At 38.3% G+C, this 25750-nt stretch overlaps 1 long non-coding RNA gene across 3 annotated transcripts; it reads right to left on the reverse strand.

Moving 5' to 3' along the window:
- Nucleotides 1-256: 256 nt before the first annotated feature.
- On the reverse strand, nt 257-23695 carry LOC147916682 (uncharacterized). Of its 3 annotated transcripts, none has more exons than XR_015552718.1 (5): nt 23576-23695; nt 21405-21486; nt 17835-17916; nt 14853-14902; nt 257-6221 (listed from the first exon to the last, which is right to left on the reverse strand). It is a non-coding gene; the product is annotated as an uncharacterized LOC147916682 (long non-coding RNA). The 3 variants fall into 3 exon arrangements; XR_015552719.1 differs by having other exon boundaries at nt 17813-17916; XR_015552720.1 differs by lacking the exons at nt 257-6221; nt 14853-14902; nt 17835-17916 and adding an exon at nt 18121-19236.
- Nucleotides 23696-25750: the final 2055 nt, after the last annotated feature.

Consider the following 25750-nt stretch of genomic DNA (forward strand, 5'->3'; position numbering starts at 1 on the left):
ATGCTTGGGTTCAGAGATTACGCTCACAGCCACAGCCCAGGGACAAGTTGGGCGAGTAACAGTACGCACTGTGACAGGATCAGTGACCCTAAAGGCAGCACCCACACTCACTCTCTGTTTTTCCACCTCAAGACCAAGGCATTTTCTTCAAAGCCACTCAAAATTCAGCAAGGCCTTCTTACATCCACCTACTAAGACAAGGCAGCCAACTCCCTCCAACCACATAGAATTGAAGGAAACTCGCAACATGGTGCAGTTGACTTAAATTTGCATAAGTAAGTTGAGGCAGCCAAGTGACACTTTTTGGCACAAGATCTATTTCAAGTGACCTGTAGTCTACACTCTGGGCATTTGAAGAACCTTTCTCAATGAGCACCCTGTATAATTTCTGCTTTAATAGGCTACCTATTACACCTACGATTCCTTTAAGTAAGAGAAAAAAATACTGTTTTTAATTGAGGGATGACAGATTGAGTAAATAAGAAGAGATAGCAGAATAAAGAAAAGAGATGGGATCTAGACAGGTCAGTAGAGGAGAGGGAGAGGAGAAGGCATCAAATCACATCTTTGATTGTGGGAGCTACCCCTAGCTTCCATCTGCCTAACTTTAGTTCTCAAAAATGCATCATTTTTGAAACTGTTAATTCTTTCCTATACTGAGGTTAAATGAGACAGGCAGCCTCTACTGGCTGTAACCCAACTGCAGCGACGTTTTTCCCAGTCTTTGCTAAGCGTACTAAAGTGTCATGGCTCTGGACTATTTCTCTGCTACAGGAAGCGTGTGAAAACAACAGGGGTGTGATGCTTCATTACAGCTTTCCAAGGTTCATTAAATAAAAATAGCTCTAAATGAAGTTACATTAGAAAGCACTCACATTAAATATCAACTGCTAATGAGCACCTTTTTAAGACTGTCCCCTGAAAAGCAGAGCTTGTCACCCATTAGCTATTGTTTTCAAGATCAGCTAGGGAAAAGAGTGGCCTTCCCCTGAAAATCAGGGTGGCTTCCCATGGAGATGGATGTCAAATGGTGCAACCAGTTTATTGAGGAGGCTCAATTGTTGGGATAAAAAAAGAAACCTAACTGCCACCCAATGATACTAGGTCAAACCCACCTTTCCTCTTGACTAGGTTCCATAACATTTAGTCACTTTTGATTTTCACAAACATCTTAGTTGAGATACTTCACAAAAATCTAGAAATCAATCCTGTTCAATTTCATATAGAATTCAAAGTTCTTCCCCTATCCCATTCCCTCCCCAGTCCTAATTCAGGCTGCCCTTGTGGTTCTAGCAGCTGTGGTGGAGGATGGGGCATGCCTGCCTGTCACACACTCCTTACAAGCCCTCTTCCCATCAGGGTAGGAAAGAAGAGGGGAGAAAAACAGACATCTCCCTCCCAACTGAGCCAGGTCTCAGTTCTCTCTGTGGGTATCCAGGGCCACTTTTCCAGGGAAGATACTGTGGGCTCCCTGTGGGCTGGTGGTCATTCCAATCTGCTCTGTTAATGAGGGGCCCTCTCCCTGGCAGCAACTCCAGGCCTCACCAGTCATTTGGGTGATGTGGCCACATCCTGGGCACCATCACCTCACGGGGGATTCATCCTCTACACCTCCAGGTAGGAGAAAAGCTTTGACCCCATCTTTATCCCGCACTTCCCTCCCCAGGGCAATGCCCCTCTTAATTCTTTTTTCCTCCATGCTGTGGTAACACAGAGGCAACTTAGCAGGCCCACTATTTAAGCAAAGACCCGACTAGGGGATAACACGCCAGTCTCCCTTTCTTCCAACCCCTCCCTCATCTTTACAAATGGTCCTACTGGGACCCTTCTTCCTTCACTGCAGGATTGAATGACATCCCCCATTGCCTCTCTACACCTGAAGGTCTTGAAGGGAGAAAAACCCAATCTCATCAGATACACTGCATCACACCTCCCAAAGGCAGTCTCCCCTCTCACGGATCTCTCCTTATATTAAGTATGAGGAGTAGGAGAGGGGAAAGGCAGTTGGAACAACAGAGAGGCAATGTTAGGCCTATTCTCTGAACTAGAATTTTTTCAGTAAGCTATATGGATACATGGCTGCTGCCTATTTTGGCAGTTCTCTGGATCTAGACTGTTGGTGTATGTAGACCTTTTTATTCCTAACTTTGAAATCCTGGGACAACATAAAAATTCTCACATAATATATTGACGCAATAGTTCCCATGGAATATATGTATATATGTTTTCAACAATTTCAGAAAGATTGCAAATGTTCAGGATGTTATGTTCCAATACTCTTCTTTTTCTTGGCCACATAATTTGGTGGTGGAGGAGGAAGTGGTTGGTGAGGAAATAGTGTGTAGAAAATAAAGCCCAATAAACATAGAAGTTACATACATACATACATTTTTGCATAAATACATTTGAAGATGAATATCAAATACATCACCTACTTGCATTGGGAACAGTGGGAAATATCTAAGATCCACTTATAAGGAGTCACAACCATTTCTTCTGGGTTACAAAAATTCAAATGATTCAACATGGTTCTCATGGTGTATAATATTGATTTCTTTCACTGGAAATCTCTTTTTCTATAACTGCATGCTCTTGTTTTGTATTGGTATTATTCTCACTTTCTTTTACTTTCTTTTTGCTCTCATTCATTTAGTCAACATTTATCAAGTACCAAAATGTCTTTGGAAACAAAGAAAATAAAACCATCTCCTCCTTCAAGGAATTCCCATTCTAGTGGGGAAAGCAGACACACGTAGATCATTAAAATGTAAAAGTGCAAGAATGGAGACTTGCACAGGACACAGAGTTGGCTCTCAATAAGCACTGGTTGAAAGAACAAATGAAAAGGGAAGTGGCATCCACACTGACTGGGGACATGGTAGGGTGGGAGGTAATCACAAGGAAAGAATATTCTGAGAGAAGTAACATTTGTGCCAAGTCATAAAGGATTATAAACTGCCTTTTTCCTACAACAATATATTGTGAGCATTAATCCATGTCAATAGACATAGCTCTGAATCATCATTTTAACAGCAGCATAGTACTCCATAAGAGAAGTATACTATAATTTAATCATAATTCATACATATATATGTAGATTCCACTTTTGCACTATTTAAAACACTTGATGGCCACAGTTGAGCACTTGTGCAACTATTTTCTTGGGATAAACATTTACAAGCAGAATTACCAGGTCCATGGATATGCACATTTAAAATTTTGAGTGTCCTCCAGAAATATACTAATGTGCACTCCCCCCAACAGTGAATGAGAATGCTTGTCTCCCAAAATTTGATTTCTAAATCAATCTGGTAGACATATAGGGAACAGATCAGAGGATGTTATGGACCAAATTGTATTGCCCCAAAATTCATATGTTGAAGCCCTAACCTCCAATATGACTATATTTGGAGACAGGGCTTTTAAAGAGGTAATTCACGTTAAATGAGGTTACAAAGGTGGAACCCGAATCCACTGTGACTGGTGTCTTTATCAAAAGCAGAGAGACGCCAGAGACTCATGTGCACAAAGAAGAGGCCATGTGAGGACACAGCGAGAAGGGGGCCATCTGCAAGCTGTGGAGAGAGGCCTCAGGAGAAACCAAACCTGCCAACACCTTGAACTTAGACTTCCAGTCTCTAGAGCCTTAAGAAAACAAATTTCCGTTGTTTAAGTCACCTTGTCTGTGATATTTTGTTATGGCAGCCCTAGCAAATGAATACAAAGGAGAATGAGGCTGGAAGTGGTAAGCCCATTTAAGAAGCTGTGGCAGTAATCTGAGTGAGAAAGGATGAGGATCTGAAGTGAGGCAGTGAGAGTAGGCATGCAGGGAAGGAGGTAAGTTCAAGATATATTTAGGTGGTGGAGTTGTCCAGTATTGGTGATTAATGCTATAATGTAATGCTTTGGGAAATATGTCACTTAGTAAGTGTGTTCGGGTGCTAAGAACAGAGACTGGAAATAACAGAGGCTTTAAAAAAGATGTAAGTTTATTTCTCCTCACAAAAAATGTGGCTTCACAGAGAAGGAGGCAGTTCAGGGCCAGTATGACAGCTCCATGGAGTCATCAAGGACACTGGTTCCTTCCATCTTTCTCTGATCATCTCTAATATGTCACTTCCAGGACCAAAATGGCTGCTAGAGCTCCAGTCATCATACCCACATTCCAAGCAGAAGGAAAGAGGAAGGACAAAAATGTACTCTCGTTTTAAAAGCTTTCATAGAATTTCCACTCAATTCATTCCACTTGTCAAGAATTTAATCCTATGGCAAAGACTAGTTGCATAAGGTTAAGTATGATCTGGTCCAATGGTTGAGAGTTTTTTACTAAGAAAGAAAAAGAGAAGCCACCTCAGTAACTAGCAACTGGCAGACTCTGCCGTAAGAGGGGGCACTGTTAAACAAAAGCTGCTGACACATTAACAAAGCCACTAATAAAAAGGACGATTTTGGCAGGGCAGCCCCGTGGTCTAGTGGTTAAGTTCTGCACACTCCGCTTCAGTGGCCTGGGCCCAGTTCCCAGGCACCAACCTATACTACTCATCAGTGGCCATGCTGTGGCAGTGACCCACATACAAAATAGAGGAAGACTGGCACAGGTGTTAGCTCAGGGAGAATGTTCCTCAGCGAATAAAAAAAAAAAAAAAAAAAAAAAAAAAGAACGATTTTCCCAATAAACAGAAAACTATCTCATCCTCTAGCTGCTCACACTTAGACCAGCACAACCATATACCCACCCAATATTTTCTATAAACTCTCATCTTTCACTTTTCTTGTGTGACCAGTTTATTGAGCAAACTGCACTTGAAGGGATACAGAGGGAAAAAGCTTTCTTTTTCTCCTATTGCTGCCATCAGGCTGCTCATTTAGCTCTCCCCTCCCTGCTCCTTAACTGCGCATCAGGCAGATCTCCCAGCTCTTCAATCTATTTCATTTTGGGGTATGAAAATGGCTGGTACCTAAATCAAAACTTAAATGTCTCTTCCAGTGGCATATTGTTCCCCTCCCGTTGAGCTCGGGTCTGACTCTGAGGGTTTGAGACCCAGCATGCGGAAGGGGGTGGTTCAGAGTCTGCCCTTTGACTATGTTCCTGATTTTTTTGATCCTCTTTCCCCTGCCATCCCAAGTTCTGATGCTTCAGGCTCTTCCCAGGACAGTGGCAAGGACAGGGCAATTAGAGAAAAAAGGGCCAAGATTTAAGTGACTAGGGCTGTCATATTCTGGTTACTGATGACTTCTGTTATGACAGACATTGAAAAACTGGCTCTCTCTTGTGGGCACATATCCAGGTTCTCCAAAAACAGAGCACTCTGGGCTACTTTGCACTGTCCCTTTCCCTGATATGGACCATCTCTCTCGCTCACCTCTGACTCTCGTCTTCCACCTCTTCAACTCCACCCAGAAATACACCCACAGCCACGTTCTGCTGAGGACTCCTCACTCCAGTTGGCAGTCTGCATGGGCAAGGTTGGATCTTCCACAGAAGCCACCTGACCTGAGGGAACTCACACATCTTTAACCTTCCAGAGTAGGCTGCTTTCATGTCCTATTGTCACAGCACTGGCAGTTCCTGCCAGCTTCCGGTATTCCAGATGCCCCAGACAGGAAGCAATCACTAGTCTCTGGTTCAGGAGTGCCCTCAGACTCATGAGGATCCATTTCAGCACCTTCCAAGAACTCTCACCATGCTCCAAATCTGCAGCCATCCCAGGATGGACTAGGAGTTTCTGCAGCTAAGTCAGTCGCTAGCCAGTGAGTGAGATACCAGTTTCCCTTCTTGCAACTTCCAATTTTCTCTTCTTGCAAGTCCCAATCTCTATGAGCCATTTCCTTGCAATCTTCTATTACTTGGTTAGAAGGGGAGAAAGAAGACAAAGACAAAGCATTCTTCACTCTTACAGATTCCTTACACGAATCCTTTTGACACTCCTGGTCACCCCCTACACAGACTGGAGGTGACTGATGGATATCTTTCCACCGTCTTTGTGCAGATTCTGTGTGGATGAAATCTAGCATCTCTTCTTAGAAAGTGTGGATACATCCTTAGTTTTGAGGCTTTAGCTGAAATTCAGAGGCAATGGCATATGCCCCATTTAACAGCCTATTATATTTGGAAAAGATACATGATAGTTCATTCCAAGAGAGAAGAATCATCTTCTCTGTGTTTCGTTTGATCTTAGCTACCAGGTGTCCAGAAGTGCTCTGGCATATTCAAAATTTTCCTTAGAGAATGGGGAAGAAAAAGAAGCCAGAAATGGAGCCTTAGTATTAAAAATGCTTTTTTATCTTTGCTATGCGTGAGTAACCAACTATTTATAAACTAGTTACAGAGACTGGGGAAAAGGTAGATCCATTACTTTTCTCCTTTGGTACTTCTCGGCTGGGTAGAGCCTCCAAAACTAAATTTGAGTAAAGAGTAACAAAGGCTGTGAAGATGATGCTCAAGTGCATTCATTTCTTCTCAAGTCAAAAATCTGGTGTGTGGGGCTAGGGGAATGGGAAACACAGTGAGCAGGAATCCACTCTTTATTCAATTGACAAGTACTTATTGAGCGTTTATTATATGTCAGGTACAGTGCTAGGCCCTATGCCCTACTGACCAAACTAAGATTTGAATATTGTCTTTGGATTTGTTCATTAAAATAGCAGTACTCCTCACTTTTACAGATGGCAAAATTTGCTGCTGTTTCAAAGATGTAGCTTTCCTACATTTCCTAGCAATGAGTGGAAATCAGGATTCAAGTCACGTTACCCAATAAGATCCGTGAATACGTTTGGTCAATTAGTATTCCTTGTCTGGATGTGAAGCTTATGAAGATTTTGAGTATGGCTTTAATACAGCTATGAAGTTAGGAAGAACTCTGGGGTGCTTTTACTTCATGAGCAGCCACGCGTCTCCTCTCTGACTTGGGATCTTGCTTCATTAACCACCTGAACTCAAGTTCTGTTTGCTCAGCCAGAGCCTTGGGCAGGCCAGAAGGTTGGTTGGTGACACGGTAGATGGGAATATTTTTCACAAAGCTAAGAATGGAAGAAGGGCTTCTGGCTCAAGAAAATTTATGCTCTCATAAAAAATTACAAACTCTTATGGACTCTACTTAGGGCTTTTTAGTATTAGATTAATTTCCTCCTAATATGCAGGCATGCAAAGGGATGGGGGAAGAATTGGTTGAGACAGGCTAGGACTGAACTTCAGGAAGCGAAAGAGAGAAGAAAATCTTATCATTGCTAAGTACTTATTTCATAAAGCCATTTAATAAATGGGTATAAAATAAATACATCTCATAAATATCTATTTTATTTGCACCTGTGGCTCCCACTGTGCTCAGGTGTAACTAGATAGTAAATCCAACTAATAGGCCAAAAAAATGGAAAATATTGAAGGGAAACATTCATCTTTTTGTTGTTTTTTCCTAGATGCATCACATTTAGCATAGCTCTTCAGCCAACAACCCCTGAAGGCAGATTTCTTTGAAACTTGTCGGGACTATTTCTTTGATTGAGTGGGCATTAGTTCAACTTAAAAACTGCAGTTAAGTTGCTAAGGAATCTAGAATGGGATGAAATCAATCAGCAATGATTTACTGGGCATGACTATATGCTAAACAAATAATAAGTATTAGCTCATAACATTTATTAATCTATGGGATATAACAATTATTAGATATAACTATTTATTATTATTACTAGGAAACAAGTATAAGATAGGATTGCCACTCTTAAGAAGCTTAGCATCTATTTCAAGAAATATCATTCTTTAACTTGCTACTTCTTACAGAAGGAGGCAAATCGACTGCTTGAGGAGTAGATATTTGGGTTTGAGTAAATAGCACAAAAAGCCATTTTTAGGCCAGGCTCATTCATAAGGTACATGAATGCACTCTATTGGCCTAATCCTTTCTAAGAGGGATACCATCCTTCCAGGTGAACTTTGTCTCCAAGCATTGCAAAGCACTGCGTCTAATTCTAAGTCTAGGATTCTGGGTCCTTGGTGAGGAGGGCCAGAGTTGTTGACCCAAGCTCACAACACCTGAGTTCGGAACAGAACCTGGTGTCTTGATGTCTGCATGTGAGATTTATCTTTATATGAAAGCAAGGAACGTTACATAAGCCTCATTACTGCAGATAGCTGTTCTGACTCCAACAGCCTGTGCATCGTTGCAAGAACAGTTGCTTTAATCTCTAAAGAAAACATCAAATAAAATGCATTTCTTTAATCAAGGAAGTAAGGTTTTATCCGACACATGTTGTCCAAGTGACATAGTATTTCAGACAGCTAAGAAATTGGCTTGTAATATGGATATACCTGGGAATGCAAATTATTTTTTATCATCCTTGGTCAGGTCATAAATTGAAATCACAGTAGGAGCAAAAGGCTGTCAGGGCTATAGCTAAGGAGGAAAACAGAAGTTGGCTGCCAGAACATTCACACCCAGCCAAGAAAACATGCCAAATGAGGCTTAAAATAAAGTTTTCCTGTCCACATTTCACAAGTTTGGATCAACAGGGAAAACAATTCTTCCTCTCCGCTTTGACCCCCTATCCCATAATACTTTAGCCTTTGGATAAAATATACCATAGTGACATTTATACTAACTGATTATGATCATGTCCACTGCACTGGATGATCCTTACGCAGGTGGGCAAGTAGAAGGGAATCTGAATTCAGAAATGGAAGACCAGGGATTTCATTTTGGCTCTGCTACTAAACAGCGGTTGCAATTGGGCAAATTACAGTCTCTCAGAGCTTCAATTCTGTCATCTGTTAAATCAAAGTAACACATGACCTGCCTATCTCATCCAGTTTTTATACATCTTTTTCTCTTGCCCTTCATCATCAAGCTTCAAGAAAAATGGAATAGTCACGATCTTGACTTCTTTACCTCTCATTCACTCCCCAACCCAAAACTGACCCTCCACTGAAATGCTCTGCCTAAGACCACTGCTGACAAATCTAACAATGCTTTGCAACACTTCACTTACTCTCAGATGCCTTTGGTGATATTGAACACTGCTGTTCTAAAACTTTCACAACAATCAGCTTTCATAACAATATCCTCTCCATTCTCTACTTTAATATTAACGTTCTTCATGGTTTCATCCTCAGCCTTTATTGTTTTATTGATTTTTCCAGTTTTATTGAGACATCATTGACATATAACATTGTATAAGTTTAAGGTTTACAACATAAAATTTCACATACGTACATATTGCAAAATGATTACCACTGTGGTGGCACAGTGGTTAAGCTTGTGTGCTCCAGTTTGGCAGCCCAAGGTTTGCAGGTTCAGATCCCAGGCACAGACTTCCGCACCACTTATCAAGCCATGCTGTGGCAGGCGTCCCATGTATAAAGTAGAGGAAGATGGGCACGGATGTTAGCCCAGGGCCAATCTTCCTCAGCAAAAAGAGGAAGATTGGCAACAGATGTTAGCTCAGGGCTAATCTTCCTCACCAAAAAAAAAAAAAATGATTTCCACAAGTTTAGTTGACATCCATCACCTCACATAGTTACAAGTTTTTTGTGATGAGAACTGTTTAGATCTACTCTCTCAGTAACTTTCAAATGTATAATACAGTATTGTTAGCTATAGTCATCAGGCTGTACATTATATCTCCAGAACTTATTTCACATCAATTTGGTTAATCTCATTCAGGCTATGAAGTCTTCTATGATCCATGAGTTGATGACACTTAGATTTATCTCCAGGATCACCACTCTCCTGAGGTCTATTCTGCTTTTGAAATATCCTCCTGAATGCCCTAGAACTCTCAAAATTAAAAAAAATTTAAAACCAAAATCATTTGGTTTATCTTCGCTGACCACTCCCCAAACTAGTTCTCCTCCTGTGTTCCTTCCACCCATCCAAAATCTGGTAGCCATCTATGATCCGTTTTCAAAATTCTACTTCCAAAATATTTCTCAAATATATCTTTTACCTACTATTGCCACTCCCGTAGTCAAGGTCCTTTCCATCTCTTGAATAGACTATATGGCAAATGACTATGAACTAATCTCACTTCTCTGATGTCAGGTCCTTGTGAGGCATCCTCCACATGGGTGCCAAAGCAGTCTTTCTAAACAACAAATCTTATCTCTCTACCCTATCTTAAAATCTTTAATGATTCCCATTACTCACAAAGTCCTAACTTGTGAGTATAGATGTCCCTTTACGTCCTGGCTCCTTCCCACCTCACCAGTATAAGTTCTTGGATCTCTTCCATTCTCACCTTGGATTACAGCCATTTTGAAACCTTTGCCATCTCCATTTGCTATATGACAACTTGGTGAATTTGCACTAGGTTGTCCCTTTCTGGAATGTTTTCCCTTATTTTTCACTTATTTAAATCCCATTCATCCTTCAAAGCTCAGTTCCCATATCTTCTTCCCTGTTATATGGTCCCTGACCTTCCTCTTGTTCCCATCTACCTCAAGGAGCTTAACTTCCTTCACAATACCTTGTGCACACCTCTATTCTAACATATATCATCCCATATTGTAGTTGTCTTGTTATCTAAGCTTTTCTGAGGGTAGGAATCACGTCTTGCCTATGATTGTAATATAACATCTATCACAGCAAGGCTGCAGTAATTCCTGGATCCAGCTCCCACCACTCGCTTCAAATTCCTCTAGCATTTACCTGGTTTCCCTCGTGTTTTCAACCTATTGTCTCCCACCTAGATTCTCCCTCTCTGCTTAGCTTTCTTGGATCAAAAATTCCATTGGATGGTCTGTCCAGGTTTGATAGAGGTTGGCCCAAGGTGGCAGCCTGTGAATTCCTCTATTCTGCTCCACGCTCCGAGAGAGGGTAGTGTCACCTTGTCCCAGGTTCAGAGGTGGGAACCCCAGACCCAGGACCCTGAGCACCCACCTGTCAGGTGTGGGAGACAAAGAAGAGAGAGGGAGTGCCTGGGCAAATTGCATTGTTATTATCTCACTGTCTCATCTTCTAATAGCAATGTTTTAGAAAGTAACTATTATGTATTAAGATAGCAAGTACTCTGCTGACAAGCATTATTGCACTGCTGAAAGGAGAGAAAACCACTGAGTGAATTGGACTAGCTATAGGGAAAGAATAGCAAGGTACAGTTTAAAAAGTAAATAAAATTGCTCTCATCCTGCTTTCCTGTATTGTCTATTGTGATGCAACTGGAGGGACGGGGATGTCTGAAGTCAGATCAAACTGTCATCTATTATTCAGCTTTGCTAGATTGTTGCTGAAATGCACATGAAGGCAAGTATCTAATTAAAATGCCAGACTATTTATTGTCTATTCTTAGCTTTGAAAGACAATGAATGCTGTTATAGCATTGTGTACACTATTTCGTTTAATGTGAAAGTCAAAAGACCAAAGATTTAGATAGCTAACCAGGAAATGTAATGGAATAAATTATAAGAACACACTCACTGCATGCTTCCAGTCAACTCAAAGTTCAATAGTCTTATACCATGTATGCTAAAATGAAGTGCGTAAATCCTAGCATGTGCCATTCTTAGAAAAACAAACATATGTGATCCTCTAGACTCTGTCCCCTAACAATAATATAGAATTAAGCATATGTCAGGTTTATCACGAACTTAAAGAAAATTTATTAAAGGAACTCACTACAGCATTTACACCTAGATTACAGTCCTTCTTCTGGATTACAGCTTTGAAGGCTGCTGGAAAATGTTTGAAAACTTACCAGCACCCTAGCATCATAGGAAAAGGATGGGTGTGATTATTTTCACTTCCAAATCAGAATATCCTGAGATAATACACACTTCCTTCAGATTCTAGATTGAGACTGTTAACAGGACTCACTTTTCTCTCCTCTAGGATTAAGAATTGTGCTTGTTCCTTCCAGCTGGGCCCACAAGTCCAATTGTATACAACAGAGAGAGCACATGGTCTCTGGAGTCAGAAAGGGCAGAACCTGAGTGTTAGCCCTGCACAGTACCAACAGGACCACTGTGATAACTGTGCAAAGTGTGAACTGCTCAGCTCCAAGGGGCACTGTCTCCTAGGTGATGTGATGGCGCTCCCTGGAGTCGGGCAATGTGCCTTGAATCACTTATTTACTCCAAGCCTCATTTCCTTCATCTGTAGAATAGGAGCATTAAACAGGGGCATTCAGTGTATCCACCTAATTAGGTCATTGTGAAAATTAAGTGAGATAATTCATGAAAAACATTCGGCATAGGACATGACACACAGGAAGTGCTCACTAAATGTTAACAGTTATGATGATGATGATGTCCCTATTTCAGTAAGGTTAGTCTCGAACCTAGCTTTCTAAGCCAAAACACCATTGCAGCTTTTGTACTTCTGCCTGCCACCTTAGTATTTACGTACCTAGAGCTCAGACATTTAAATTGGTTGTGTTGGACTATTCCTTTGTCACACAGTCATGTTAATAAACCTTAATAGCAATGAGGGTTAGTAATCTACAGGACTTACAATAATGTAGAGTGAGAAACCATCTGAGAGATGAGGAGAAAAAGAAGAATAAAGTTAGTCTCTCCAGAGATCTAGAGTCACCTTATTTTTGAAAGCTTAAGGTTAGGTTAGTTTTAATTCATACTTTCATGGGGTTTTGACTTTTGACTATTTCTTTTGCATAATGTACATGATTTCCTGTGTTAGTGATATGGATCTAGAGGAAACTCATTTAAAAACTTTGTAAAATTAAGAGATTGATTGCTTTCTCTAAGAATGAAGAAAAGTGAAAGCAAAGACTTAGCATGAGACAAATGAGGTAATGATTGAATTGGACTCCACACTGACATAGCTCATTCCGCTGAGATTTCATAACAGAATTCAAGTTGTGTTCTCAGAAAAACTTTTCCTCTTAACTTCAGCCACGTAAGAGAAGGGATTTGTGGGGTTCCACCTCCCTCTCTCACCAAAAAAGCAGAACCATTTAAAGGAAAATATAAACTTGTACCTACAGTTCTACGGCAGGTGCAAGATTTTGTTAAAGAATTTAATATCTTACTATTCTTTACAACTATAAAATCCCACTTTATTAAGAACAAAACCACCTCTTTATTGTGAGAATAATAAAAAAGTGTTAACTGGTCAGTAACTTATCGTGATGCACCTCCTTCTTATTTCCTGCTTTATCCTCTCCTCTGTCCCCCTTGTTTTGCTTCTGTCATTGACCACAGCATAATAGAAAAGGTCTTAATTAAGGGACTCCCAGTTTTAAGATGGAGAACTGGACACACTACACATTCCTTATATCCTTCACAAACCCTAGAGACGACAAAATACACATGTGCATATTCATATATGTCATATGTCTACACACACACGCACACACACACATTTTATGTATGTGTATAAATAGGACACACACAGCCATGCTGAGAAATTCTAAACAGATCAGAAGCTGAACAATACCTTGTAGACTAAAAACAGACACTGGACTCAGGAGAAAACAACGTCCAGAATACACGTGGGATTCAGATGAGATTCTACCCTGGGAGTCTGCCAAAATTTGTGGGAACCCAACCAAGGGAAAGGCAGAGCCAGAGGTGGTGAGAGCTGGGAGAAGGAGAAAGCCAAGGTGCACAACCAGGGAAATTAATTGAATTTCACAGTGGGGGTTCTCAAGTCTGCTATCTTACTCTTCTCTCTAGCTTGAACACTTCTAGACCACACATGATCCTCTCTCCTCAGTTTCCTACTTCTACACACACACTGAAATTTATTATTCCTCTCCACCAAAGAGTATCTCTCTTCTAAATTGCAATTCTAGGCCCATTTCCTCTAAGTTTATACTTTTTTTTTGAGGAGGAGGAAAATTGGCCCTGAGCTAACATCTGTGCCCATCTTCCTCTATTTCGTATGTGGGACGCTGCCACAACATGGCTTGATGAGCGGTGCGTAGGTCCGCACCCAGGATCCAAACCTGCGAACCCCAGACTGCTGAAGCGGAGCGTGTGAACTTAATCACTACACCACCAGGCCAGCCCCAAAGTTTACACTTTTAAATCTCTAACTGGTCAGAATCATCACTGATCCATACCTGAACCTCCTACTCATAATACTCTTTCTTCATCTTCCCCAAAAGTACACCATCCCCCAATCTTTTTTTCAGGAGAAAATATAATATTTGGGGGTTTGTAAACTCTCCTTTAACGTAAATTCAATGTCAGCAGTGCTATATATCTAAAAATATGCAATATTTAATATTACCATTGCATTAGATAATAACACCATTATTAATAACAGTACCATTAATAATAATAATAGTAATATCATTACATTAGAATATCACTCACTAAGCACTTTATTGTGTGAGAGGTACTATATATATGTGTGTATATATATAAATCTTAACAAAGATATGTGCGTGCCATACACACACATACGCACATACATACATTTGACAATCATCATATGAGGTAGGTATTATTAGCTCCAGCTCACAGATGAAGAAATTGGAGCTCAGAGAGATTTATTCCCAAATTCTCCCAGCTAATCAAAGCTTGCGTGTGTAAGCATACACAAAACTGGTGGTTGTACCCTCAAAGCCTTTTTTTCTAGAATTTTTACAATTTCATTTTGAAATTCTATTTTTAGAACTGCATATTACAATTTCTGTCAATATTAGCATTCTTGATAAAACGACAGATATGACTAATAGCAACTCTTCCCACTTCTTCCTATTTTCAACAAAGATCTGATGCCTGGAAAGGCAGAAAACATTTTGTGACCAAGATGGGAGGCCAAAAATATTGCAGAGAGGCTGATGACAACAATTTTGAATCAGTTAACCAATACAAGCAGTTGCGTACTCCCAGACTTCTTGTTATATGAGATAATTAAAAGTCTTTAGAGGTTCTGGTCCAAGATGGTACTCACCTTTTCCCAAAGACACATCAAATCTACAGCAACACGTGGAGCAATTTCCTCTGAAAGAAATCCAGAAACTAGCTGAGCAACTCTTACACATCAGGTGAACAAGAAAATATCTACTCAAAATGGGTAGGAAAGGCTGAGACACACTCTTGCAATAAACCACACCACCTAGCATGGCAACGTATAAACAGGAGGGAACTCACACCTCCCAACTTCTCCCTGAGAAGCAAAGGATTTGAAACCAACATCTAGCACCCCAACCTTTAAGACATCCATCTGATGGACAGGCCCCCAAAACACCTAGGTCTGAAAGCCAATGGGACTTGGGTCCACAAGACCCACCAAATTATAGCAAACCACAAAAAGGTTCTTAACGGCTCATGAGGACTTGCTATGTCTATCCTTCCATGACTCAGCACAGAGAGAGCAAACAGAAACACTCATCTCCCAGTACTTCCTTGAAAGAGGTATATTTGCACACTTTAAAAGTTGCTGCCTGAGGGTCTGGCTTCCAATCACCCTACATCTAGGCACTGATGGAGATCCTCCCCTTAGGGACACTGACAGGTTTTAGCACACCTAAACTACTGGGAGCCACTAAGAATAAAAAAAATGGCTTCGACAATCACAAAAGTTTGAGAGACAACCAAGAGCTAGAGCCAGGTTGAATGATAAGTTTCATTTCCCACATGAGACCACTCTGTAAAGACTGGGAGAAGTGGCTGTTTTACCTAATATGCAGAAACCAACAGAGAGAGTCAAGGAAAATGAAGAAGTAGAGGAATATGTTCCAAACAAAAAAAACTAGATAAAACTCCAGACACAGACCTTAATGAAATGGAGATAAGTGATTTACCTGATGAAGAGTTCAAAATAATGGTCATAAAGATGCTCACCGAGGTCAGGAGAACAATGCATCAACGAAGTGATAATTTCAACAAAGATACAGAAAATATAAGAAAGTATCAAACAGAAATCTCACAGCTGAAAAATACAATAACTGAATTGAAAAATTCAATTAAGGGGTTCAACAGCAGACTAGATCACGTGGAAGAAAGAATCAGCAAACTCAAAGACAGAGCAGTGAAATTCATCCAATCAAAGGAGCAAAAGACAAAGAATGAGAAAGAGTGAAGATGGCTTAAGACACTCATGTGACACCATCAAACAGATCAATATTCACATTATAGGGGTCCCAGAAGGAGAAGAGAGAGAGAAAGGGGCTGAAAACTTATTCAAGGAAATAACGGCTGAAAACTTCCCTAACTTGGGGAAAGAAACAGACATCCAGATCCAGAAAACCCAGAGAGTTCCAGGTAAGAGGAACCCAGAGACTCACACTGAGACACATTAAAATTAAATTGTCAAAAGTTAAAGGAGAGAATTTTAAAAGGAGCAAGAGAAAAACAACTTGTTAGGTGCAAGGGAACCCCATAAGACTATCAGCAGATTTTTCAGCAGAAACTTTGCAGACCAGAAGGGAAGGGAAGTATATATTCAAATTGCTAAAAGAAAAAAACTGCCAACCGTGAGTACTCTATCCAGCAACGTTGTCCTTCAGTATTGAAGGAGAGAGAAAAAGTTTTCTAGACAAACAAAAGCTAAAGAAGTTCATTACCACTAGACTGGCCTTATAAGAAATCTTGAAGGGACTTCTTCAAGCTGAAATGCAAAGATGCTAACTAGCAACAGGAAAACACATGAAAGTATAAATCTCACTGGTAAAGGTAAATATATAGTTAAATTCAGAATACTCTAATGTTTTAATGGTTGTAGTTAAATCACTCGTAAATCTTCCTACAACAACCCTATTAATATATATTACCTTTATTTTACAAATAAGTTAAGTAACTTGTCCAAGATCACAAAACTAGTGGTAGAATCCAAAGTTAAATTTAAATTTTACTCCACTTCTTCCAGCCTCCTTGTCCCACTGCACTGTTACCTGGGAACCTAAGGAGAATGGAATGAATGTTACATTGGGAGTTTCCACTGAGGCTCAGCCATAAAATAGATATAAAATTCCAAAGTGAGGTGTCAGAACAAGGTGCAAACTTTGAAAGGAAGGTGGACAACTCTAAATTCACATCAAAAATATAAAAGAATCAAGGCAGGGAAGAGTCAGTCAGAGAGGATTTGTAAAAATATCTGGAGACAGCAACTGAGTGCTGCGAGAACCACCCATTCCCCAAAGGAGAAAGGCAAAAGTACAACTCTACTTCCTTCACCTCTAGCCTGCAGAGAGGACTTTCAATGGGATCACCTGGAAACCTTGACAGGCATCTTCTGAAGTTTGGAAGAAACAGTGGACTAGACTCTGACACCTGCCTGAGAAATCTAATGGGTTCTCATCAATTACAATGTGACCAGCTTGGCACTCCAATGGTGAGAGCAATGTAGAGGCAGCTACGTTGGCATTGACCTGCCCTCTTCAGCTTTATGAGTCAAAGGATACATGAATGTTTTCCATGGACCAAATGTAGGCCCCAATGGAAGATCGAGCCAGCCTGGAGCCTGCCAGAAAACCAGGGTTGAGAGGGAAGTGGCAACCAAAGAAGAGAATTCATCACACACATTACAGTTAGTATGGTGCAGCAGGGGAACCTCCAAAATGCCATGAATGCAGCCACAGGACAATCAACTTTCTACATCTGCCAGACCCAGAGAGCCTTAAGTCATCTTAAGACCTACTCAGTGAAACTCTCTGGCCTCCTTTCCCCTTTGCCACTCCAAGTTCAACTCCATCTGGAGGAGTCAGTAACAAGAGTAGCTAGTGAAGGCAGGAGAAAAAAAGATCAAGGAGGAAAGAAGTCAGCCACATCCTCCTCCCAAGAGGCTAGGGGCCCACCCACCACAGGCCCTAACCAGAGAATAGCAAGTCTGTATCTCGGAATGAATAATTTTCTAATATATTGGAGTAAACATTTTAAATTACTGAATCAGGGCAACTTAGAGTTACTTACTATTAGGTAACATGTTACATACTAGTAATCAGAAAGCTCCGAGACTCCCAAGTTTCATCCAAAGGCATGGGGAAAACTTCCTGCACTGTATAAATTTTCAGAAACTAAGAGAGACAAAATAAATTGCATTCAGCTGTGTTGTCGACATATCAATACACAAATATACACTGGCGTCTACATGTCCCTCAGAAACCCCTAGAAAAAAAACAGCTTCTTCAGCTCATTTCTTCATGGAGCTTAAACAAAATCTATGGGAACCAAGTGGGAAAACAGACACCCTACAGTACTTTCCATACTTCACCAGTAACTTAGCCACCCACTAACTCTCCTTCCCAATATAGCCAAACTCTCAAAATCTTCAGGCAAATTAATGCATACAGATTGATGGCTCATGGGCCTTCTCACCCTCTTAAAAGCACACATAGTCGTGTTTTAATCTCAGTGATGTCTCAGGGTAATATCCCTGCTATTGCAGCAAATAGTCAACCTAGTTATTCACAACAGAGACAGTACCACCCCCTAGGGGAAATTCTGGAAATCTACGGGGACATTATTCTAAGAGAGCCCAAGAATTCACCCACTGAAGAACACAATCTTTTGTTCTCTTTTATGTTATAGTTATTATATCGATTTTTGAAAATTTATATGTAAGTAGAGTTATATTATCTATGGATTTCATCCAGAGAATAAAGATGGCATTAAAAAATATTTACTATGAAAATGAGAATTGAGCCTGATATTATTGATAACAACTGGATTCACACTACTTTATATTGTTTACCCAATCTAATTCTCTCTGATTCATATATGCATTTTTCAAATTTTTTTATTTTGAAAAATTTCACATTCAAAAGAGTTGCAAGAATAATACTTGCATACCTGTTTGCCATTACCCTAGATTCTCCCGTTTCAACAATTTGCCTCATTTGCTTTCTTTATATATATACATATTTTTTTCCCTCAGTCATTTGAGAGCTGCTTGCAGACTTTGACACTTCATCCCTAAATACTTCAGCGTGCATCTCTGAGAACAAAATATTCTCCTACATAACACAATGCAATGATCACACTCAGGAAATATAACATTAATAAAAAAACTAGTATCTAAGATACAGTCCCGATTCAAATTTTGCCAATTGTTGCAACAGTGTCCTTTATAGTTTTCTTCTTATCCAAAAATTAATCAGGAATCGCACATTGCATTTAGTTGTCATATTTCTTTAATTAGATTAGTCTTCTCTAATCTGATCAGTTCACCAGCCCCTTTATGCCTTTTATGTCATTGGCATTTTTGAAGAGTGCTGACCACTTGTTTTACAGTATGTCTCGAAATTTGGATTTTTTCCTGACGAGTAGATTCAGGTCAAAAAAATTTTTGCCGGAATGTTACATAAGCGATCTTGTGAGTTTCTCAACGCGTCACACTGGAGGTAAAAGAAAAAAAAAAGCCATTTTATCCCATTATGTTGGAAATGCTGTTTGATCATTTGGTTAAGGAAATAGCCATCAGATTTTTCCATTGAAAAGGTATTGGTTTGTGTTGTATATAAAGCAAATTTTTTAAATTGTGGATGCTAGTGATACTCTTCTAGAGAGGGAAACCAAATGTGCAGCACAAAAGTGCAGGCAGTCCCCCTCTTCACTATTTTTCACTTGCTGTTATGAAGATTCCAGAAGCTCAGCCCTAAGATGTTGCTGGTAAGTTATCTTAATAATATTCCACATGATTGTTCAATTATCATGCATTTAAAAGATAGAATATTTGTTCAAAAAGGAAGGAATTTAAGTAGATATGGTAAACAAAAGTTAAATATGCACTTACATTTATTTCGTGTTTTCTTGTGCTCTGACTGAATAAACTTCATTCTCTACCACAAACTGCATTTTTAAATATAGCCGTGTTTATTAATATAAACTATTAACCAAACTATAAACCATACTTTGTATGACTATATGTCCAGCTCCTTTTGGGCTCAGGCATGCTCTAAATCTAAGTGCCAAATAAGTAAGTATCTGGATGAGCAGAATCTCATCACTGCTATGTAAAAACTATTCAAAGAATATGCCTTACTGGGGGCAGGTCTTTGAATTCAAAGAATAATTCATAAAATTAATTTATAGTAAACTCCTTGAGACAAAAATAGCTTTTGTCTTTTAATAGAATATAACATGCTACTGTGGGCATTAAAATTCCTTAATCGCTGATTTGTGATTTGCCCCATTGGTTCTCATTTAAACTATTTAGAGATGAAACTTAACAGATCATAATAGCTTGAAATATTTAAATAAGGTCTAAAAAATGAGCTTATTTCCTACTTACTGAAAATTAAGATCCTTTGAGTATTATGAACATCTTGTATAGTTGTATAGACATTCTCAAAAATTATGCCAGCTAATAATTTAATACATCTCAACGATGCTTTGTTTCTCATTCCTTTGAGTTACATTAAAAAAAAAAACACATGATTAATTTGTTGAACTCAAGTAGGCAGGAAATTTTATCAGATATTTGAAAAACTGCTCTCTGCAGTGAAACCTAAGTTGCATGTTAAGGAGAATGCCTATACAGAGCAGCTTAAACTCACACCTTGACCCAATAAGACTTCATGTTCAGCAAAACTCCAGTTACCAAGGCAATTTGGAATTGTAACAGATTATCACTTTATGGAATCAGGTCTGCCATGAAGAAGTCAAATAGGGAACATTTTGGAAGGGGAGAACCAATATTTATAACATGTCTTGGTTACCAGGCACTTGTCTGTGCACTGGATACGCGTTAACTCATTTAATTTAAACAAGTTTCTGAGATTTGCTTGCTACACCTCCACTCTCCACTCTCATTAGACTCTAAGCACCTTAAGGCCAGGTTTTATTTTCTTTGTGTTCTATTCCCAGAGCCTTGCACAGTGCCTGTCTCATAGTAGGTACAACAGGGCATTTAAATAAGGTGCATAAGATCACACAATTATTAATATATGGCTACACCACTCCAAAGTCCATGCTTTTTACATTATACCATGCTTCCAAATAGGACTCCATATATTAATGGAAAAATCAAAATAAATTGAAGTGGGCTGCATTTACCTTGCTGCTACAATACTTTCATTTAAAAGCCCAAAATACACACAACTATATTTTATTATTGACTTGTATAATGCATCCAGTGGACAGTCTGACATTGAGCTGCACTAAATGATAGTAACTATAATGAAATACGATCGTTGTGTAAATGATGATCAACACTTTAATATTCAGTACATAGAAGATAACTAATAGGAAGGTTGGCAGGCATTACTGTTTATCATTAAAATGTTTCTTAATGGAGACCACCAATTTGAAAGGTATGATTGATGAAAAGCATTAACTGTGCAATAAATTCTGTTATCGCATATTTCATAGAGATAAATCCCAGATGATCATTCTGAAGCCTAGAGATACCAATAAATCATCAAGAAAAAAATGACCTTTTTACTAGTAGAGATTGTGATATTTGAGAGGTACTGGTGAATGATTCCAAAGTTTTATCAATTTTTATCAAGATGTTTAAAAGACCAAGAGTTTCTGGGTATGTTTAACTCAAGGAAGGAATTACCTTTTCTGTCCAAATGCTGACTCTCTACAGTTGTGTTGAGGTCAACAGTTCATGAATTCTCTCTCAAGTACTGTAAACCAACCTATTTTAATGAGATAAAAATACAAATGATAAAAAGGAAAAAGGAAAGAGCGTTAAGTGATTCTATTTCATTTCACTGCTACTCATTATGAATACCATGGGACCACAGAAGCCTGCTCCAATTCCTCCCTACCTGGACAGAGAAAATGTTGCAGGTATCAAAGATCCATAGCTAAGTATCTCTGAAAGAGTCCTATAACTCTTGTTCTTTTTGGTACCTTAATGGCATTGTTCCTTCATCTTTACAGTGCCATGTCTGTGGAATGTCTGACCAAAACTGCAACACCTATTCCAGCCCTTATTTCATTATAACAAGACGACTGCAAGACCTTCTACATGATTTTCCTGAATTTTATATACTCCCTTCCAGATTAATTTCTTAAAACACTACTTCAAGTAGGTTACTATCTTTCTTAAAATCTGTACTAAAGCCACAATACTAATAGGGAAAAGCCATAACTATTTAGATTTCTGAGATTTCCCAAAATTTGTCCCAAATCCTTCAGGATATTCTCTTCTCCTGGGAATTCCCAAATGACTTTTGCAGACACACTTTGTTTACTTGTTATCCTCCAAACATGCCTTGTATATTTTCTACCTTTGCACTTTTTCTTACACTATTCCACCCAACCTTATCATATCCTAGCAATCTCTGTCCGACCAAATCTTACCCATTGACTCATCTGAAATTCCAGAGTTGAACTAGCTCTCATTCCTCTCAGATCTTTTTGATGAGGTGCGCAAGTTCTTTAGTTTTTAAAAATATTAATAAAATATTTTAACATAATTAAACTTTTCATTATTTAATGTCTTAAAACTTTAATCTCCTTGAAGATAAAAAGCCCATCTTACTCATTTTCACATTTTCACTCTGCCCAATACACTTTGTTGCTCATAGTAGGTACCCAGTAAATATATGTTAATTTGACTCTACCCTTATTTAATTAATAAACTGTGGGAAACAGAAGGAGACTAGATTGCAAAGCACAAACCATGATCTTCTTTCTTAGCTTCAGATTTCACAGAAAATTGGTCAAATTTGGTGGTTGTCTTTTTAAACCCAAATTCACAATCTTTGTTATTGGCATATTTAGATTTAAAACTGCCAACTTATTATAGATTTTCTATTTAACCATGTGTTCTATATTCTTTTCTCTCTCCTTTCTTATCTTCTTTCATTATTCTATATTCCCCATCTATTAGTTTAGTAGTGATATGCTCTATTTTAACTGTTCTTATAGTGGTTATCTCAGCAATTACACCATGCATCTTTCACTTATCAAAGTCTAATGCTAATGGGTTTTTTGCCTTCTTCACTGCAATGACTTTGATCACTTTAAATCCATTTACTTCCCATAACAGATTGTATTTTCCAAAAATGTCTGTAACAATATTTTCATTCCACATTCTTTTCTAGTACTTGCCACTCCTCCAGCAAAAGGTGGAATCTATTTCTCCTCCCTTTGCAACTGGGCCGATCTCTGTGAGTGCCTCAACAAACAGAACGCAGCAGATGTGATGCTGCGCGGCATTTGGCATCAGAGATCTCCCCCAGAGGTAAAGAGATACCAAATGTTGAACTTACTTCTCTGGATGTTCATCTCCCCTAGACCTTCACTGCCTTCTAAGTTCTTCTATACCTTCAAGTAGGTGGATTTGGTTTTGTTTGTTTTATTTACACTTTCCCAGATATTTTAGTTTTCCTCTTTGGGGAATTTGGCTCAAGTTTCCTTCTCCACCATTACCATAAGAAGAAAGCTCTGGTCAAATCTTTAACATTGGAGTCTAACTTTATAGAAAGTGCATGTGTACCAGGCAGAGAAAATTCTGCTGGATATTAACTTTCATCCTCTCCCTTATTAATGTTACATGTGTTTTTATTTGCACTTATAGCAAATAATGTTTTAGTTTTTTTGCATATTACTCAGTTATTTATACATTAAATTTATGCATTCTGTAATGGTTGCTGGCAGATTACTGACTTATTTAAATATACCGTGTAGTATTATTAGCGAGGCCACTGGGTTTTTCTGGCAGATTAGAAGAGGCACAAAATTTCTGATGCTAAACCTATGATGAATATTACTTACCTGGCACTAACATCAGGCCAAAATCCTTCAAATGATATTCTGGAAATCATGAGATTGAAGATAACATCGTTACAACTTCCTGCATGTAACGATCGCAAAGAAGCCCATTAACACCAGATATCAAAGTGAATAAAGCAAAAAATGAATGAAGCAAACTGAAAAAGGATCTAGTATACAAGAGAGTTCATGAATTAAAAAAATATATATATATATGAATCTCACTATGGCAGAAAACAAGGCAGTAAAGATGCAAAACACACACGTTATTATCAACAAAATATATTAAGTGCCAAGCTTTAATCGTAGTTCTAGACACAGAGCAAAAAATTATATTAACTGTGTTAGATAACATAAACAAATCAGTTGAAAAAAGAACACTCTTGATATTACTCTTATCATCTTGCAGGACAAAGATGTCTTTGGGATTCATTTAAGATTTAATTGTTAAATATAGAGAATCTACTATGCTCAAAGTATATGTTGGGCTGTGATTCTTTTATTATCTTTAGAGTTGTTAGTAGAATATAAAAAACCTACAATTTTTATTGACTGTGTAATTTTACTTGATAAAAAGGTAAAATGAAATTTTCAACATATCTCATGCTTTCTTTCTGGAACATTTGAATATTTATAGGACAAATCCCTTAAATACTACCTCAAATGCCAACTTCTTCCATGAAATGTTCCCTAGTTTTCTAGATGTAAGCAATTTCTGAACTCCAAAATTGCACTTGTACTTCCTATGGAATCTAACATTTGTGTATCTGTTGATTTTATGAGTGAAATTTCCTTTAGGATAGCAACTTTAGCTTACTTTTCATTTCATTCTCCACAGTGTCCTTCCACGTAAAAAACAATCAATAGTTTCTGCATGAATGAGTAAATTTTGCTAAGCTTGAAGTCAAGCTATTAAAATAAAGAGAACACAAAGAATACTATAAAATGGAGGTTTTAAAACATTCCAATCAATTTTTCCCTTAGGTTTGAATATACAGGACTATATTCAGGAGTATATAAGTCTTTGCAAACTGTTAATCAATATTATATGAGGGGGAAAAAAAGACAAACAAGAAAAACACAACGAAATTTTAGTTAGATTTTGTTGTTATAAGAAAATGTCCTACATTCAAATGTCTAATGTATGCAAGATTCATTGGCTTCATTTAATTTTCATTTCAACTGCATATTATAATAATTATTATGATTGTTTTCTAGATGAGTAAATCAGGCTCAGAAGAGAAACTTACTCTGAGCCACTTAGTTGATGCCATTTAAGTCTAGGCTTTCTAACTCCTCAAATACAAATTTCACTATATTATAGGCGCCTCTTTTTGCTTTGTGAAAACTGTGCATTCCTTCCTACTGATTGTACAGTAGGACATAATAATTACTGAATAATTTATAATGTACAGAAAGATATTAAAAATCTATAATTCATCACATAGAGATAAGCACTGTTAAATTTTTGGTGCATTCCTTTTTGATTCTTCTGATTATGTACACAGAGACACAGGAAATTAGTATTACGTTGCACACTGTACATAGCTGTGTATTCTGGATTCTCTATTTTCCAAATTTTTTACTATGCCTGATTAATATTTTACTTAGGCTAGACCCTAAGAAGTGAAATTAGAGGATCAAAGTCATATATAATTTTAACACTTTTGATACATTACGTCAAAATTTCTTTACAATAAGATTGTACCAATTTACACTTCCACTGGAAGCGTGAGTATCATGCACTCTCAACAGCATTATTGTAATTTTCTAAAATCTTAATCCAAATGCTCTCTGTGCAAAGAAGGTGTTTTTAAAAATTCTCATTGCACATTGTTGAACGTTCATTTATATGCTGTAACAAATTGCTATTGAATTTAAAAATCTATTCTCTAGATAGGCTTTCCTAGCCCCTCTCCAGGTAGAAAAGCAACGGAAGAATGATAGTTTTAACACACACACAGAGAAACACAAGATTTAACATACACACACACACATGCATTCATTCATAAATATGCATACATGTATACATTAAAAAGTATCAAACTGTAATGGCAAGAAACTTGAGTTAAATATTTGCCTGAAATATGGCACACAAGTTTATATCTTTAACATGTGAAGAATTTATGAATCCAAAAGAAAAATACACCAGTCAAGAATGGGGAAATAATTCACACA

The sequence above is a fragment of the Ceratotherium simum genome, chromosome 7, assembly GCF_057802395.1.
Source record: "Ceratotherium simum simum isolate JZ-2026a chromosome 7, ASM5780239v1, whole genome shotgun sequence".
Lineage (NCBI taxonomy): Eukaryota > Metazoa > Chordata > Mammalia > Perissodactyla > Rhinocerotidae > Ceratotherium > Ceratotherium simum.